Source organism: Tamandua tetradactyla, chromosome 10 (genome assembly GCF_023851605.1).
Source record: "Tamandua tetradactyla isolate mTamTet1 chromosome 10, mTamTet1.pri, whole genome shotgun sequence".
Classification (NCBI taxonomy): Eukaryota; Metazoa; Chordata; class Mammalia; order Pilosa; family Myrmecophagidae; genus Tamandua; species Tamandua tetradactyla.
In genome coordinates, this window is record NC_135336.1 from 71206470 (window position 1) to 71221286 (window position 14817).

Consider the following 14817-nt stretch of genomic DNA (forward strand, 5'->3'; position numbering starts at 1 on the left):
ATTACTGTTTTTTAACTTCATATGTAATTGAGGTTGGAATGGACAGAGAGGTCATCATTCTGCCTTAAGGCAGAGTGCATCTAAACCCTCCTACAGGAAAAAGATGTAAAATTTAAGAATTCTTTCTTCTCCTTCGCAGGACTGCCTTTCCTGTAAGGATATGCACATTGGAGCAAAGGTTTTCTTTTTTTTAATTGGGAAACTATTCTCAGTTGAAAAATTAGTTTCAATATTTTAAGATCTACTATTATCAACATTACTACATTGAGTTCTTACTAGGTTTCAAACACAATTATGCAGTTCAGGCTTAAACATTTATGCATTTTGCATTAGTAGGTATTCTTTTGAGCAGAGTGGTGTTTCCAAACTTTAGTAAAAGATGAAATTGTTACTTAGCAGTAAGGAAAGACAAATGCTTAAAAATGTATTTCAAATGCATATTGTAGTCAACCATAAGAAATCATAGCAAATGTTGATGATATCTAAAAGAATGCTTGAATGCGACAACTCAATGAGAAAAGAATTGTTTCCTATTAGCTTGAACAGCAGGGTTTGTTATCATTTAAATACACGCTCTAATACACTTAGTGTTTTGTGCTACATTTAACAAGATTAAGTGAACACACACAGTTTCAACTCAAATCTTTATCGGAAATCAGAGGCAAGCTTCATTTCTTGCCAAAACATTCTCTTGTGACTCATTCTTGGAGCAAATTCCATATAAGAAAAGCTGTTTACCCAGGTGTACCTTTCATCAGTTAAAGAAGTTACTCTTCAGGTAACTTTGCTTTACTGAACTTTGAAAATTTTATCTGAAAGTTAAAAAAGAAATAGATGCATTTGAGAGATGCTATAAAAGACCACAATTTGTAATAAATCGAAAAAAAGCATTTGAACATCATAAAGGATTATAAGAAAATAAAAATGATTAGCTCTCAAAGTCCTTACATAACGTCACATAATAGTGCACATAATTAGATTCTACAGAAATGTAGTTGATACCAGCCTAAATAAACAAACATCCCATTGCCCCATGCACTAAATTTTCACCCTTAATTGAAAAAGTTTTTTTTTTTTACTGTTCTGTCTTCTTGCCTTTATATGAATACAATAGCTTTTTGTTTCAATACTAAACCATGATATAATCTTTTTGAAGACAATTAAACAGCAAAATCACTTAACATATCTAAGATTAACAGTGTACAAACTGCATTTAAATGATGATTTTATGAACAATGTAACTATATTTGAAAAAGTTTTAACTGCCTGAAGTAAGTTTCAAGGAACATTGCAAAATTGGGTGTTAGTGGAGATCAGCTTTCTGATAATCTTATTAAAAATTTGAACCTGCTATTCTGTTCCAAAGATCAAATTATCTTTTAAAGTACAACATACTCTAGTTTTTGTTTTTGTTTTTTTTTGCATTTTATAAGTTATTTCTTCCTACGTTTAAATGGTGAGTAAAAGCATGTATATTTTGAGTCTAGATCAGTATAGACCTATACATTTTTAAAAATATATATTTCTACATTTTATTCTTCTAGCTCAAGTTTAACAGATATTTACAGCTTTTCTTTCTTAATTTTCAACATTTGTAAGTCATAAAATATTATGACCATATGCAGGAAATAAAAGTGCTGTTTTTACTCACTTTGTCTCAGGGTAGTTTAAATTTCCGGTTGTTGGAGTATTACATATCTTGATAAGTCCTTTGACATTTTCAATTGATTATAGTTCTCTATAAAAGACTAAAAACTTTGATAATCACTATAACCAAAGACATGATGGAAATGTCATGGTTATATTTCTGTGGCGGGCTGAATATTGACACTCAAAGACATCCATGCCCTACACTCCTGATTATGTTACCTTATTAGAAAAGGGAACTTGAGGATGTGATTAAGGATACAGACCCTGATATGTGAAGATTATTCCAGATTATCCAGGTGGGGTCAATCTAATTACATATCCTTAAAAGTGGAGAACTTTCCCTAGCTCTAGTCATGGAGAAAGATGTGTAAAGTATACAACCTGCTGTTACAGTCTTAGATAGAGGAAGGGGGCCATAAGCCAGTGAATATGAGTGTCCTCTAGTAGCTGGAAAAGGAAAGGAAAAGGACTCTCCCCTAGGCCCTCCAGAAAGGGACACCACCCTGCTGATACCATGATCTTAGCCTGGTGGGACACATGTTCCAACAGAAATAAAAAACTAACACATCATCTGAAAGTTTGTGTTTTTTTCCTCCTAAGTTGTTGAAGATATCATCTGATATGTTGCACCAACTCCTCTCTGTGAAAACCCACTTAGGTTGATTTTCCATAGGTGTTTTTCCTCGACATTACAGATTTGTGGGGCTCTTCTGAGCACTATTTTGCATAATTAACTGATTGTTTTTGTTCCGATGTCTAGAAACTTGGGGAACAATTTGTGACCAGCCTCTGACGGAGCTGTAGGACTTATCAGTATTCATTTACTACACTAAATTTTCTCTTGTATTTATCTATTGCTGCCCCAATTTTATTGTCTTCTTGTCTCATTTTTCTCAGACACTAATATGGTATTCTATATTTTGCTACATTTTTAAAGTTACCATGAGTCCTTTATGAGATATAAGTACGTGTATAAATGTACACCTATGGATGTATATACACAAACATGCAATATATGCAGATGGGTACGTATATACATTCTCTACTCCTGTCACTCCCATAAATATCTTCTTTAGCCCCCACCCTTCCAAGTTTGTCCCAGATCAAGAAAATCAAAAAGACTGAGGTGAGGAGGACCGGTTGTTTATTTCTAAATCTCTACCAGGTTTATTAATCCTTCATTTTGCTTGCTACCACCAATCTCTGAACACCTATTTTAGCCATTTTCTACCAATAAAATTTTAACACTTGGACAGGAACTTTTGTTCTTATTTTTTTGACTATCTGTATTCAAAATAGGTGGAATAAAGGTCTGGTTTCTTTTTACTATACAACCAACTTCAGAGACCAGGAACTAATATATAAACACTGCATAGGCCACCAGCAACTATTATCTCAATAACACCTCAAAACAACATTGTCAAGAAAGTACAGTCCCAATTTACATTTGAGACTAAAACTAAGAACACTTTTTTTTTCATTTTCCAAGGGTCCTATTATAGTGAATGGCAAAGTACAAACTTGTTTCTATTTCAGTAATTTTAACAATGAACTTTAAAACTGAACAAAATGTCAATTCCCTATTTTATACTTTAATTGTAATATTTTCTGTAAATAAGGTTTCCTTTTGGTAAGAAAACCATATTCATAAGCAACACCATTTAGGGATGAACTATGAAGTAATTTTCCCATGTAACATATGCAAACTTAATCCCTGGGGTTTGTCATGGAGAAAATAATTTTAGGTGTTCAAATAAAAAAAAAAGTAAGATGACATTTAAGAGAGAATGCATCTATTTACAAAACACAAATTCTGTATAATTATTGAGAAAAGATAAATTGAAAGCCATGAGACCTGAATTCTACTCTTAGCTCAGCTACTTATTAAATGTGTTATAATTTACTAGTTACAAAATATTGTAGTTAATTGATCTGTTTCTCTGAAAAATTGGACCAGTGGTGATTTCCTATGGACTGGCTCCTCGAGGATAAGTGGGATACATCAGATGAGTTTATTTCCCAGCCCTGAACACTATGTTCTTTCAACAATATTTACTGAAAAAAAAAAAAAAAGGTGTATTCAGTGAATCAAAGAACATCAAAGGATATACAGAAAATTTCTTGTAAAAGTATGACAAATTATACAAAAGTAGCATAAAAATTCCACCAATATAAATATTATCCTTTTCTATTAGAAAGAAACATAAAGGAAGGCAAAGTGGATAGCATGGTGAGAATTATGCAGGCCAATTCCCGAACAGAGGGAGGTGTCTTTGGAAAGAGAGTGAAAATATATTGAAGACATCATTTTCATTTAGGTATGGGTTTTGATACAAAGATGCCCCCTTTAAACATGAGAAATTTTCACATTCTATCTCTACCAACTTCTTATGTGGCTGTGGTTGTTAATGAAATTTATTGAGCCTAAGTTTCTTCATATGTAAACAGGGGTTTTTATTACAATCTTCTCTAGTCTGCTCAAAGATTAATTTCACCAAAATCCACGTCTCTTTTTTTCCTGAGCACACAGCTGGATCACATTTCACTCTTCCTTTTGCATGACTTGTCATTGTGACTGTGTTAAGGTGGGTGAGATGTGAGGGGACGTGAAGTGTGTCACATAAAACCAACCCACGTCCCCCTCCCTGCTCCCTTCCCCTTCCTAGCAAAAGGAGTGCATCTTCCAGGGAGACCCTGGAAACCAGAGGTCAGCTATGGCTGGGCCACTGGCCCCTGAAGGCCCTAACTGACTAAGCAAAGGACTCCCTCCATTCCCATGGAATTGCTAAAGACAGTTATGTGACCAACAATTATGTCGTAGTGTCTACGTGTTATGACAGCTTAGCTACCCTAATTTTTTTTTGGTGAGGTTTAAAAGCAATGTAGATGCTACTCAAAAATTAGTAGGTTTTATTGTATGTTTCTGTATTTGTTTTCTATTTCTGCATAACAACTTACCACAAACTAAGGAGCTTAAAACAAAGCATATTTATTATCTCAGTTTCCATGAGTCAGGAGTCAGGGCATGGTTTAGTTGAGTCCTCTACTCTGGGTCCCATCACTGACTGTTCAGGGAACTAGGGACTCTGAAAAGCATTAAATGTAGGATTTTTCCATAAAGAGCTTAAAATCAAGATGGGATTCAAGAGGTAAATTCGTCATTAAATATTGAACTAAAAATAGAACTGCATTCAACAGTGTAATGTACTAACTGGTAGATGTTGTTGTTGCTTCAATTGTCCTTTTTGCCTACAGAATGCTCATTTTGTTTGGAACTTGAATGAATCATAATGAATCCCAATTCCTGATGTAAATGCCAACCCTCTTCCTCTTTAGAAGAGAGTTGATTTTCCAGACTTATCTCAAATTAGGGATTGCCATGTGACTTGCTTGTGGCCAATATAAGAAGATATTTGCAGGAGGGCTGGTTCCATCTCACCGGTAATCTTCTATCCCTGAACGCAGATATGATACATGGAACTACTTCAGGAATTTGGCAGCCAGTTTTCGCAACAGCGTTCTCCAGGACGTTGCTATATTCTGGACTGCCTACAGAAGACTTATCATGTGATATGATGTCACTTTTGACTTTCTAAAGCCATTAGTATCCCGATATTTTTTACTAGCAGGCAGTAACAATGCTAAATGATACATTGTTAGCTAAGTGAATTTTATGAGGCAAGACAAAGTAAACAATAAAGGAGGATTGTGCAACGCTTGCTGTGAGAACAAAATAATTTAGAGACCATGTGTGGGCTAGTACCATTAGCCAAAGAGTCATAAAGAAGGTGGGATCCAGGTTATGCTGAATTATTTAAACAAAAGAGACCACACTGGCCAGTGTGGATCAGTCTTGGAAAACAAACAAACAAAGCAAACCAAAAGCAAACAACCCCCCTCCACCACCACCACACACACACACACACACACACACACACACACAAGAAAAAAAGAAGAAAACAGAACAAAACAAAATTTGGCCTTTCATCCAAACTCTTCTACTAACTAAACTGATAATGTTCAGTGTGCTAGTATCACTAAACCTCAGTCATTTCATCTGTATGCAAGTAACTGAAAATGCCCTTGAATAAAACTCCCTGGTTATGGCTGTAAAAAGGAAAGAAAGGATTAGACATGTGGTTTTTGCACTGGAAGACATAATGATGCTTCTGTACCTATGTGAAAAAGGAAAAATCATAAAAGGAAAACAACATTTTATTGATGATAAATTGAGGAACATTATACAAATTTAAGCTGTATTGCCTAGATTTTTTGTTTTGAGAATATTTTACAGGAAAGTGAAAATCAAAGAGTCAAAAGCATATTAAAAATATCACCCCTATTTCCACCACCTGAATTAATCAACTGCTAACATTTTGTCATAGTCACATCCAGATATTATTTTTAAGGAAATAAAACATTAGAGAACACATTGCAGTCCTTTTTAACTGCAACATACTACACATCTCATCTTTTCTTTCCACTGCAAAGACAACAAATATCATATTATGATTTTATACACATACACACACACACACAAGCATGTCCAAAATATATATTTGGTACAGAAGTTCTTTAATTCACATAAATTATAGCACATCCTATTAATTTATTGAATCTTGCTTTTTTTCACTCAACAACAAGCTTCTGATATCTCTCAATATTTTTCTTTATAGATATATTTACTTCCTTTTAACTGAGATATATAACATCAAATAAAAAGAATAGCAATAAAAAAAACACACACAGAACATAGAAGCTATTTTAATGATTTTACCGTTACAAATAACTTTCAATAAAGATCCATATCCAGGTCTTTTTCTCATGAGCAGCATGAGGGTATAACTAGTACAAGATTTATTGGGCATGATCTATGTACATGTTTAGTTTTTTCCTATACACTGACAACTGGCTTTCCAGAACCATATTACTTGAGACTTTCATTAAGCACATATGAAAGTACCTATTTTTCTGCATCCTCTTTAAAACTCGATATCCTAAGACTCTATTTTCACAATGTGGAGGGTGAAGATGGTATTTTACTCATTTCACAATGACTAGCAGCTGAGAATCTACTTACGTGTATTTCTGTTAGTTTATGTTATTTGTATGCTTTAATGTATCAGTTCTAGCATAATAGAACCTTGCAACTAAAACATATCAAAATGATATGGAGTTATGGGCATAGGATTTGAAAATATCCTAGTACTAAACAAGTCTCATGAAAGAACCCTATGTTAACTAGTATCAAGAATTAAATCCCCATTCTAGAAAATTTCACACAGATGGGAAATGACCTAAGTCGTCTAAGTTACTGGCTATAGAAGCATAACTTTTCCATTTTCATGAAACAACCATGTTTTTTTTAGCACATCAAACTCTCCAGTTCGGTGCCTTAGAAGAGTCATAGTGCCTCATTGGACATGTATAATCACTATTAAAATGGGCAAAATAACAGCTCTCTTTTCTAAACTCAATTCAGTCTTAACTATAAAGTTACATATATGAAAACACTCATGCGTATTCTAAAGCTTTACACAAATATAAGGCATTATCTGAGTTATTGACATTAACAGTTCTAGGAGATTGAATAGTATATTTCAATTGGCCTCCAATAACAAGGACATGTTTGAGTTAAAGTGAAAGTATTTTTAAAGAATATATATTTCTAGAGCAAAATCCATCCTAGATTCCCCTAAGTAGAATGAAAGTTTAATTTCCTTAAAGTGTATGCACTTTTATTCTCTAACGTATGGAAGCAAATTGTTTGCTTTATACTTTGGGGCTGTAAATACCAGAGGCTATTTTTTCAGATCAGGATTTCTAAATTCCTAAATTTATCAGCATTTCTAAATTCCTTAATGTCCAAAAGATCTGTAGCTACAAACCATGATTATTCACAAGTTATTGCTGTATACACACAGTCTTGAATCAAAATTGCAATTGCCACCCCTCCTTTTAGTGTGAAGGAAAGAACTCAAATGATTTCCAAGAAGTGACACACAGTTATACTGGAGCATTAAATATGTGTTTTTAAATCTTCATTTACATTTTTTAAATAAATGCACAATGCTATAGCTACTGTGAAAAGGAGCACCTTATAATTTTTGAATAAATGTCAGTGATTTAAGAGGTTTTGGAAATGGTTGTGTGTAAAATTTCAAATACGTCTAAAATTCTCTTCCAGGGAATCCATATACATACAAGCACCCACTCATGAGTACACACACACATACATACACACACACATACACACACACACTTTTGGGTATAACCTTTTGCTTCAGCATAAGAATGGCCCTGTAAATCAATGTTTTTTTAGCCACAATGGCAAGTTATTAAAGATCTCATCTTTACCGCTAGGCAAGATAATTTCCTAAAAGGTTTCCCCAAAATACATTTTGAATGGGAAAACATTCATGTAAATTAATGTAAATTAGTACAATGTCATGGACCTGAGAGGGAAGATTTATGTTCTCTTCCTCCAAAGGCTAGAAACCGGGAGGCTCTGTTTAAGATACTCATTTCTCGTCCCATTTTTCTAAGGGAAACCTGAAGGACTCTTTGTTATGAAGGCCATATATTTTGATAAGCATAACTAATCAAATGCATAGTATATAACCACGTGTAAACAGCTCTCATGTAGATATTGGGGCTTGACTTTTGTCCTAGTATCAAAATGTTTCAAGAACATATAGTTCTTTAAAGTGCTGAAGGCTTTTGTGCTTTTGAAGATATTGAGGAGTTTTGTTTCAGGGAAGTTATGTAATGCAGGTTTTCTATTGATATAACTTATCAATTTGTATTATAAGCTTTAAGAAGTTAAAATCATAATCCTAAACACTGTGTAGAATTCACTCTTGGAAAATGGAGACAATTGAGGTAGATTTTCTACTATTTATTTCACTTATCTTGGAATAAAATTTTTTTCTTGTGAGTTCTTTTTACCTCTCATCAGATTCAAGAAAACCAATAACTTTTAGATTATAGGGTGAAATATATCAATTTGTTTCCTATATGAATGTATCATATAAGCCAATTTGTTCAAATAATTATATTTTATAAAATCATATATTAGATGATAATTAAATCATACTTTATGGTCTATTTGTTTTAAGTAATAAAATTTGGTAAAAATCTGCTCAGATACTTTCATTTTAGGGGATTAAACCAAATGCTATCAAATTTAAGAAATGAAAATCTTAATTATAACCCAAGAAACAGTTTTCCTAAAATATGAGCTATGATTATTAATTTGGTGGTTCCCAAAGAATGAAATGGGACTTTGCACAAAGGCTGGAAGCAGATTCTGACATCTCTCGGAGTGACTTCCAAATTCACTGCTGGTATAGTTGCATTTGGGAATACAGATGGCATAACTGGCCAACCCAAAGCCTCTCAGAGGCTGGCGACATCTCCCAAAAGGAAGCATGAAGCATGGTGACAAATCATCTTTAAAAGCTTTAATTCAGGAAGTCCTGCATGCCTAAACTACCCCAATACGGCTCAGAATCTTCAGTGACAGAATTAAATCACAGATTCTCTTTCCCACCCTACAATTAATCTTATATCAACCACTGTTTGGAGGCAAATATAGAAAGGGTATGTGATTGGCCATCTCAAGACAATCTATTAAACACAACTGATACACAGTCCCAAGCAAATCTTTTGGTTTTCCCAAATTAATGAATCAGATTGATAAGACTCTGCTATAACCATTCCTGGTGTTAAACTTGAACACCTTTTATTTCAAATCTATAAATACTGGTGAGGGACTAATGCTTAATAATAAATGAATATCCAATAATAATAGATCTAAATTGAGGGGTTACTTGCATGTGATACTGTATTCTCTCAAAGGTCAGGAGATTGTGATTCCTAAACTCATAGACTATAGGGGTTATATTTCTTTAACCCTAAATTGAATTAGATTAACAAGAACCATGAAGGCAGGTACTTTCAATAAATGTGATACGCTTTAAATCGCTTATGTTTTGAGAAACAAGTTTTGAGATAAAACCCTGTAACAATTACAAATTAGCAGACTAGTCTGCTTTGACACTCCTGGTCTCAAACTAATGTTTGTTCAATAGATGATTGCTCACTTTAAATCTATAGATAAAGAATTTGAGTCCACTTTATTCTTTTTTACTTAGTATTAAATCTTGACAATGCTATCATTCCCATTACATTTATTTTGATGGTCTAAGACACTATAACTTGTTCTAAACAAACAAGTGAATACATAAATAAAACATTTAATGCCTAAGTTTATAAGGGAAAAAGAATTGTAAAACCATTGATGTAATAGAGTATTAGGCCCACACAGTGACAACAATTCTAACTTAAAAATGTTTCTAGGTTCAGATTGTCATATTTTATGACAAATGGTTATTTCACAGATTCTTCTGCAGATTAGAAAATTATGTAATATTTGACACTGAATTTTAATTGTGAAACATTTTTCTATCATCTGAGAAAAGAGTTTTCTCTGACCCTTCTTCCCTAAACTTCTCTACCGTCTCTATTGTTACCTCAGTACATGCAACTCCATCTGACACTTATGAACAGCAAGGCTACTCATCAAAGGGCTTATAGATGCTGAAGAGACAGCAACCAGAAGAAAAAGTATATCCCACTGAGTTTGGTGCCCAACAAATGTTATGTCAGTCTGTGAGTGTGAAAATAATGTTGTATTGTTCTGAACCTTAATTTATTGTGCAAAATAAGCTGTGAATTTTCCCTGATATTTTTATGGCACACTTGAAATAGAAATAATTCTGAAACACAAACCTAAGAAAACATTAGGAGTAAGGAAAAGTACACTAATGCTCTGTTCTACTTTGCTAGCTGCCAGAATGCAATATACCAGAAACGGAACAGCTTTAATAAGGGGAATTTAATGAGTTGCTAGTTTACAGATCTAAGGCCGAGAAAATGTCCCAATCAAAACAAGTCTATAGAAATGTCCAATTTAAGGCATCCGGGGAAAGATACCTGTTCAAAAAAGGCCGACGACGTTCAACGTTTCTCTCTCAGCTGGAAGGGCACATGGCGAACATGGCAGTATCTGCTGGCTTTCACGTGCCTCTACCAAAAGGGGCTCTCTCCAAACTGTTTCCTCTTTCAAAGGATTCCAGCAAGCAACTCCACCTTCAGTGGGTGGAGACACGCCTCCATGGAAATTATCTAATCAAAAGTTACCACCCACAATTGGGTGGGTCACATCTTCATGGAAACAATCAAAATGCTCCCACCCAGCAATATTGAATGAGGATCAAAGGGCGTGGCTTTTCTGGGGTCCATCACAGATTCAGACCAGCACATGCTCCCTAAGCAAGAATTCTCATGATATAAATAATTCCAATGGACCTCAATAAGCAACTGTAAATGCCATTCTAATTAACAAAATGAAGACGTTTCATTGAAATCAGGGAACAAATAGCAGAAACACTAATTAGTTTAGAGAAGTTCTTTAAAACCTGAACATTATTACTTGACTTCCTTGGACAGTTTCCACATTTATGAATTAGGTAGTTTGTTTTGTTTGTTACTCTAGAAAAATAACCTTCAGTTCTATGCACACCAATTCTCTTATTCATCTTTCTTGACATTTATCCAGTTTTGTAATGAAGAAAATGCCTCATTATTTTAAAGACAAACCTCATTAAGAAGTTAATGATTATTTTCCTTCACTGAATAAGCTTTCACTACTAGGTACAACAGAAAATATAAAGGCTTCAACATTTCAGCATTAAATAATTATGTCTGAGAAGCCATTCAAAAAGCAATGAGAACAAAATAACAACAGCAAGGTAGTTTCTTATTTTGGTAAAGTTAGGTCATTTATGAAAACCCAGATCTCCAAATATGTAGCTATATAACTAAAGTGGTTATCATGCAGGAAAAGGTGTAGCAAAACACTAAGACTCCAGAGACCATGAGCTAAGTATTGAGCATCTCAGAAATCAGAAGCAAAAAAGAACTTCTTCAAGATTAGAAGTAGACCAGGAGAGGCAAATTCTAAATTCTCTCTTTGCAATGTTGGGATCAGAAATACAATAGATGATGGCAGAAGAGTTTTGAACTTAGTTTAAGTCTGAGAAACATAGGAGGTAGAACTAAATAAGGAACTAAAAGTTAATTCAGATTTGCAGAAACCAGTTAAACAGTTTATCCTTGTGATTACAGAAGAGAAGGGGCTCTTCCTATAACAAAATTACAACCACCACCAATCAACTAAACAAATTAAAAAATGGAAAAAAAAGGGGGGGGCCATAACCTTTCTAATTCATTGGTGAGGGAGGATAAAGGAAAATTGAACTTACTTACAAGAAACTCAGGATTATAAGTAACTCAGGGTTATAAGTAAAACTCTAATTATCCTTGAATTCAACGTTGACTACTGCCTTATAAATAAAATATTCATGAAACGTTTCTTACTTTGATGATGATTAATAAAATAAATAACTTGAATAGGATATGAACAAAGATATTAAAATTTTAAAAGTAGTTAATGAACAGGGAAAAATACACAGAGACTAAAAATTCTTATGCAGAAAAAATGTTACTAGGGAGCAAATGAACATTGAATCTATATGTTTACCATGAATAAAAGAAAGTAAGTGCTTCAATGAATCAGGAATAAAATGCAGTAGGAAAAGAGTTAGGGGAGAAATGACAAAATAATTGGGAGAAATTTTTAAATGTCTGCAGGAGCTATTTCAGAAAAAAAGTTAAATAAAATAAAACAATGTGTAGTAATAAGGTGAATCTAAAAGAGTACAAGGAAGACTATGCATTGCTAAAATAGCATTACAGGATATAGGGCCTGGAAATTGGAAAAGAAAGAAAAAGAAATAGAATTAAAATGAATGAGAATGTGTGAAAAGGGACTATAGAAAATGAGTAAAAGTGGTAAATAAAGGAAACAAGCAAAGGGAATCCAATATGAACTTGGCTGATCTTTCCAATGTAGAAAAATTAAAATAATAGAAAATAAAATAAATTTAAAAAGTAAAGATATAACTTTTACAATGTGACCGTATGATTATGAAAACCTTGTTTCTGATGCTCCTTTTATCCAGGATACAGACAGATGAGTAAAAAATATGGATAAAAAATAAATAATAGGGAGGATAAGGGGTAAAATAAATTGGGTATATGGAAGTACTAGTGGTCAATGAGAGGAAGGGGTAAGGGGTGTGGGATGTATGAGCGTTTTCTTTTTCCTTTTTCTGGAATGATGCAAATGTTCTAGAAAATAATCATGGTGATGAATACACAACTATGTGATGATACTGTGAGCCATTAATTGTACACCATGTGTGGACTGTATGTATGCAAAGAGGTATCAATAAAACTATTAAATACATATATATGTGTGTGTATATATATATATATAAAATACAAGAGGACTTTTCAGAAATAAAAGAAGAATTTTTTTTAATTAAAAGAGAACACTTTATTCTAGACAAGAGTCAACTCTGAGACATATTCTAGTAAAAATGCATGAATTAAAATGAAAGATCCTTTGGCTAGTAAGGCAAAAATATTAAATCAATTTTAAAAAGCACAAAAAAATCAGTTGGCCTTAGGTTATCCTGCAACACACAGATTTTAGAAGGCAGTCAGGCAAATACTAAAAAAAGTCTAAAAGAGTAAAAAAGTGATACCCAGAGTATTTTTACACAGATGAATTGCCACTGAAGTGCAAGTGACCCGGCACACAGCTTTAACATGCGCACTGCTGCTGTGAGCCTTTCTTTAGGGATTTACTACAGGACAAACTTCAGCCAAAGAATGACCAGAAATCTTTGGAAAAGGACTGTAGGTTACCATACAAAATACTGGATGCCTAGTGTCCCCAATATTTCATGTTACATGCTAATCCTAAACAAGTTATTTGATGTTATCACAGCTTCTTGGGGTTTCTATAACAAATTACTACAAACTGGGCCTTAAAACAATAGTCAGTCATTGGCTCATAGTTTTAGAGTCTAGAAGTCCAAAATCAAGGCATTAGTAGGGCCATTCTCCCTCTGAAGTCCCCAGGGTTCTGGTGGTGGCTGGCAACCCATCGTGTTCCTTGGCTTTCAGTGTAACTCAAACTCTGCCTGCATCACGTGGCTGTCTTTTTCTCTGTCAGTCTACATCCCGTTCGCTTCTTACAGGAACAGCAGTCATATTGCCTAAGGGCCCGCAGTGCTCCAGTTTGGCCCAACTAAACAGAATCAAGGGTTAGGTCTGGAACATATCTTTTGGGGGGATATAACTCAATCCATAACAGATATTTATCTGACATTCAAATTTACTTAGGTGCCATCTAATTTTATTTGCTAGAGTTGGTACTCCCAACTAACTGTTGTGAATTCTAGGCTTTACAAGAAATACACCTGATACAATATGATTTAGATAATTATAAACAAAAATGTTGGCAAGTATACCAAAAAGTCACATAAAAACAAATTCAGGATTGAAATATTTTATCTGGCAAATAAATCAGGCCACAAAACATTGCGCAAAACTAACCGGAGAAGGGTATTTGTTTATGGTTAGAAGCTATAGCATACAATGAATATCTATGCCCATAACACAGCAGCATCAAAAATCACAAAGCGTACTAGAGAAAACATATAGGGAGACAGAGACAAATATCTTTGTCTTTTAAATATCTTTGTCTCTTCTCTCCATCCATGAAAATTAAAGAGACAAGAATAAGTAAGGGTCTAGAAGACCTAAATAATATAACAAACATGCAATAGTATATAACAAACTCTTACCTGAAGAAGAGAATACAATCTGCTTTCAAGTATTATGGGTTATTTACAAATATTTCCCATATTTTAGGGCTCAATGATAAATTCAACAAATTCCCAAAAGTAGGAAAAGTCACCATGCCTCTTCTGATCTCTCTCAAATAACAAGAGCAGCAGCAGCAGCCAAGCATGAAATTATTTGAAAATAAGAATAGAAATCCCTCTGCTTGGAGCATAGATACAAGATTGCAAGATACCCAGAAAATAAAAATAATGAAAACTTTACATATCTTGCTGGACTCATCAACAAATTACCTCTTAAAAATATGGGGCTGTTTCCTTATTTTACAACTGGTAGTATATGCTGTTTATGGGAAAAGGCACAGAGCTGCACAGCTAGTAAGGGGAG

General features: G+C 33.8%; 1 long non-coding RNA gene across 1 annotated transcript in view; it reads right to left on the reverse strand.

The window, feature by feature from the left end:
* Positions 1 to 630: 630 nt before the first annotated feature.
* LOC143648527 (uncharacterized) overlaps positions 631 to 14817 on the reverse strand; it is a 225808-nt gene continuing 211621 nt past the window's right edge. Inside the window, exon 3 of the long non-coding RNA XR_013158605.1 lies at positions 631 to 812. This is a non-coding gene — a long non-coding RNA (uncharacterized LOC143648527). The remainder of the gene's footprint in view (positions 813 to 14817) is intronic.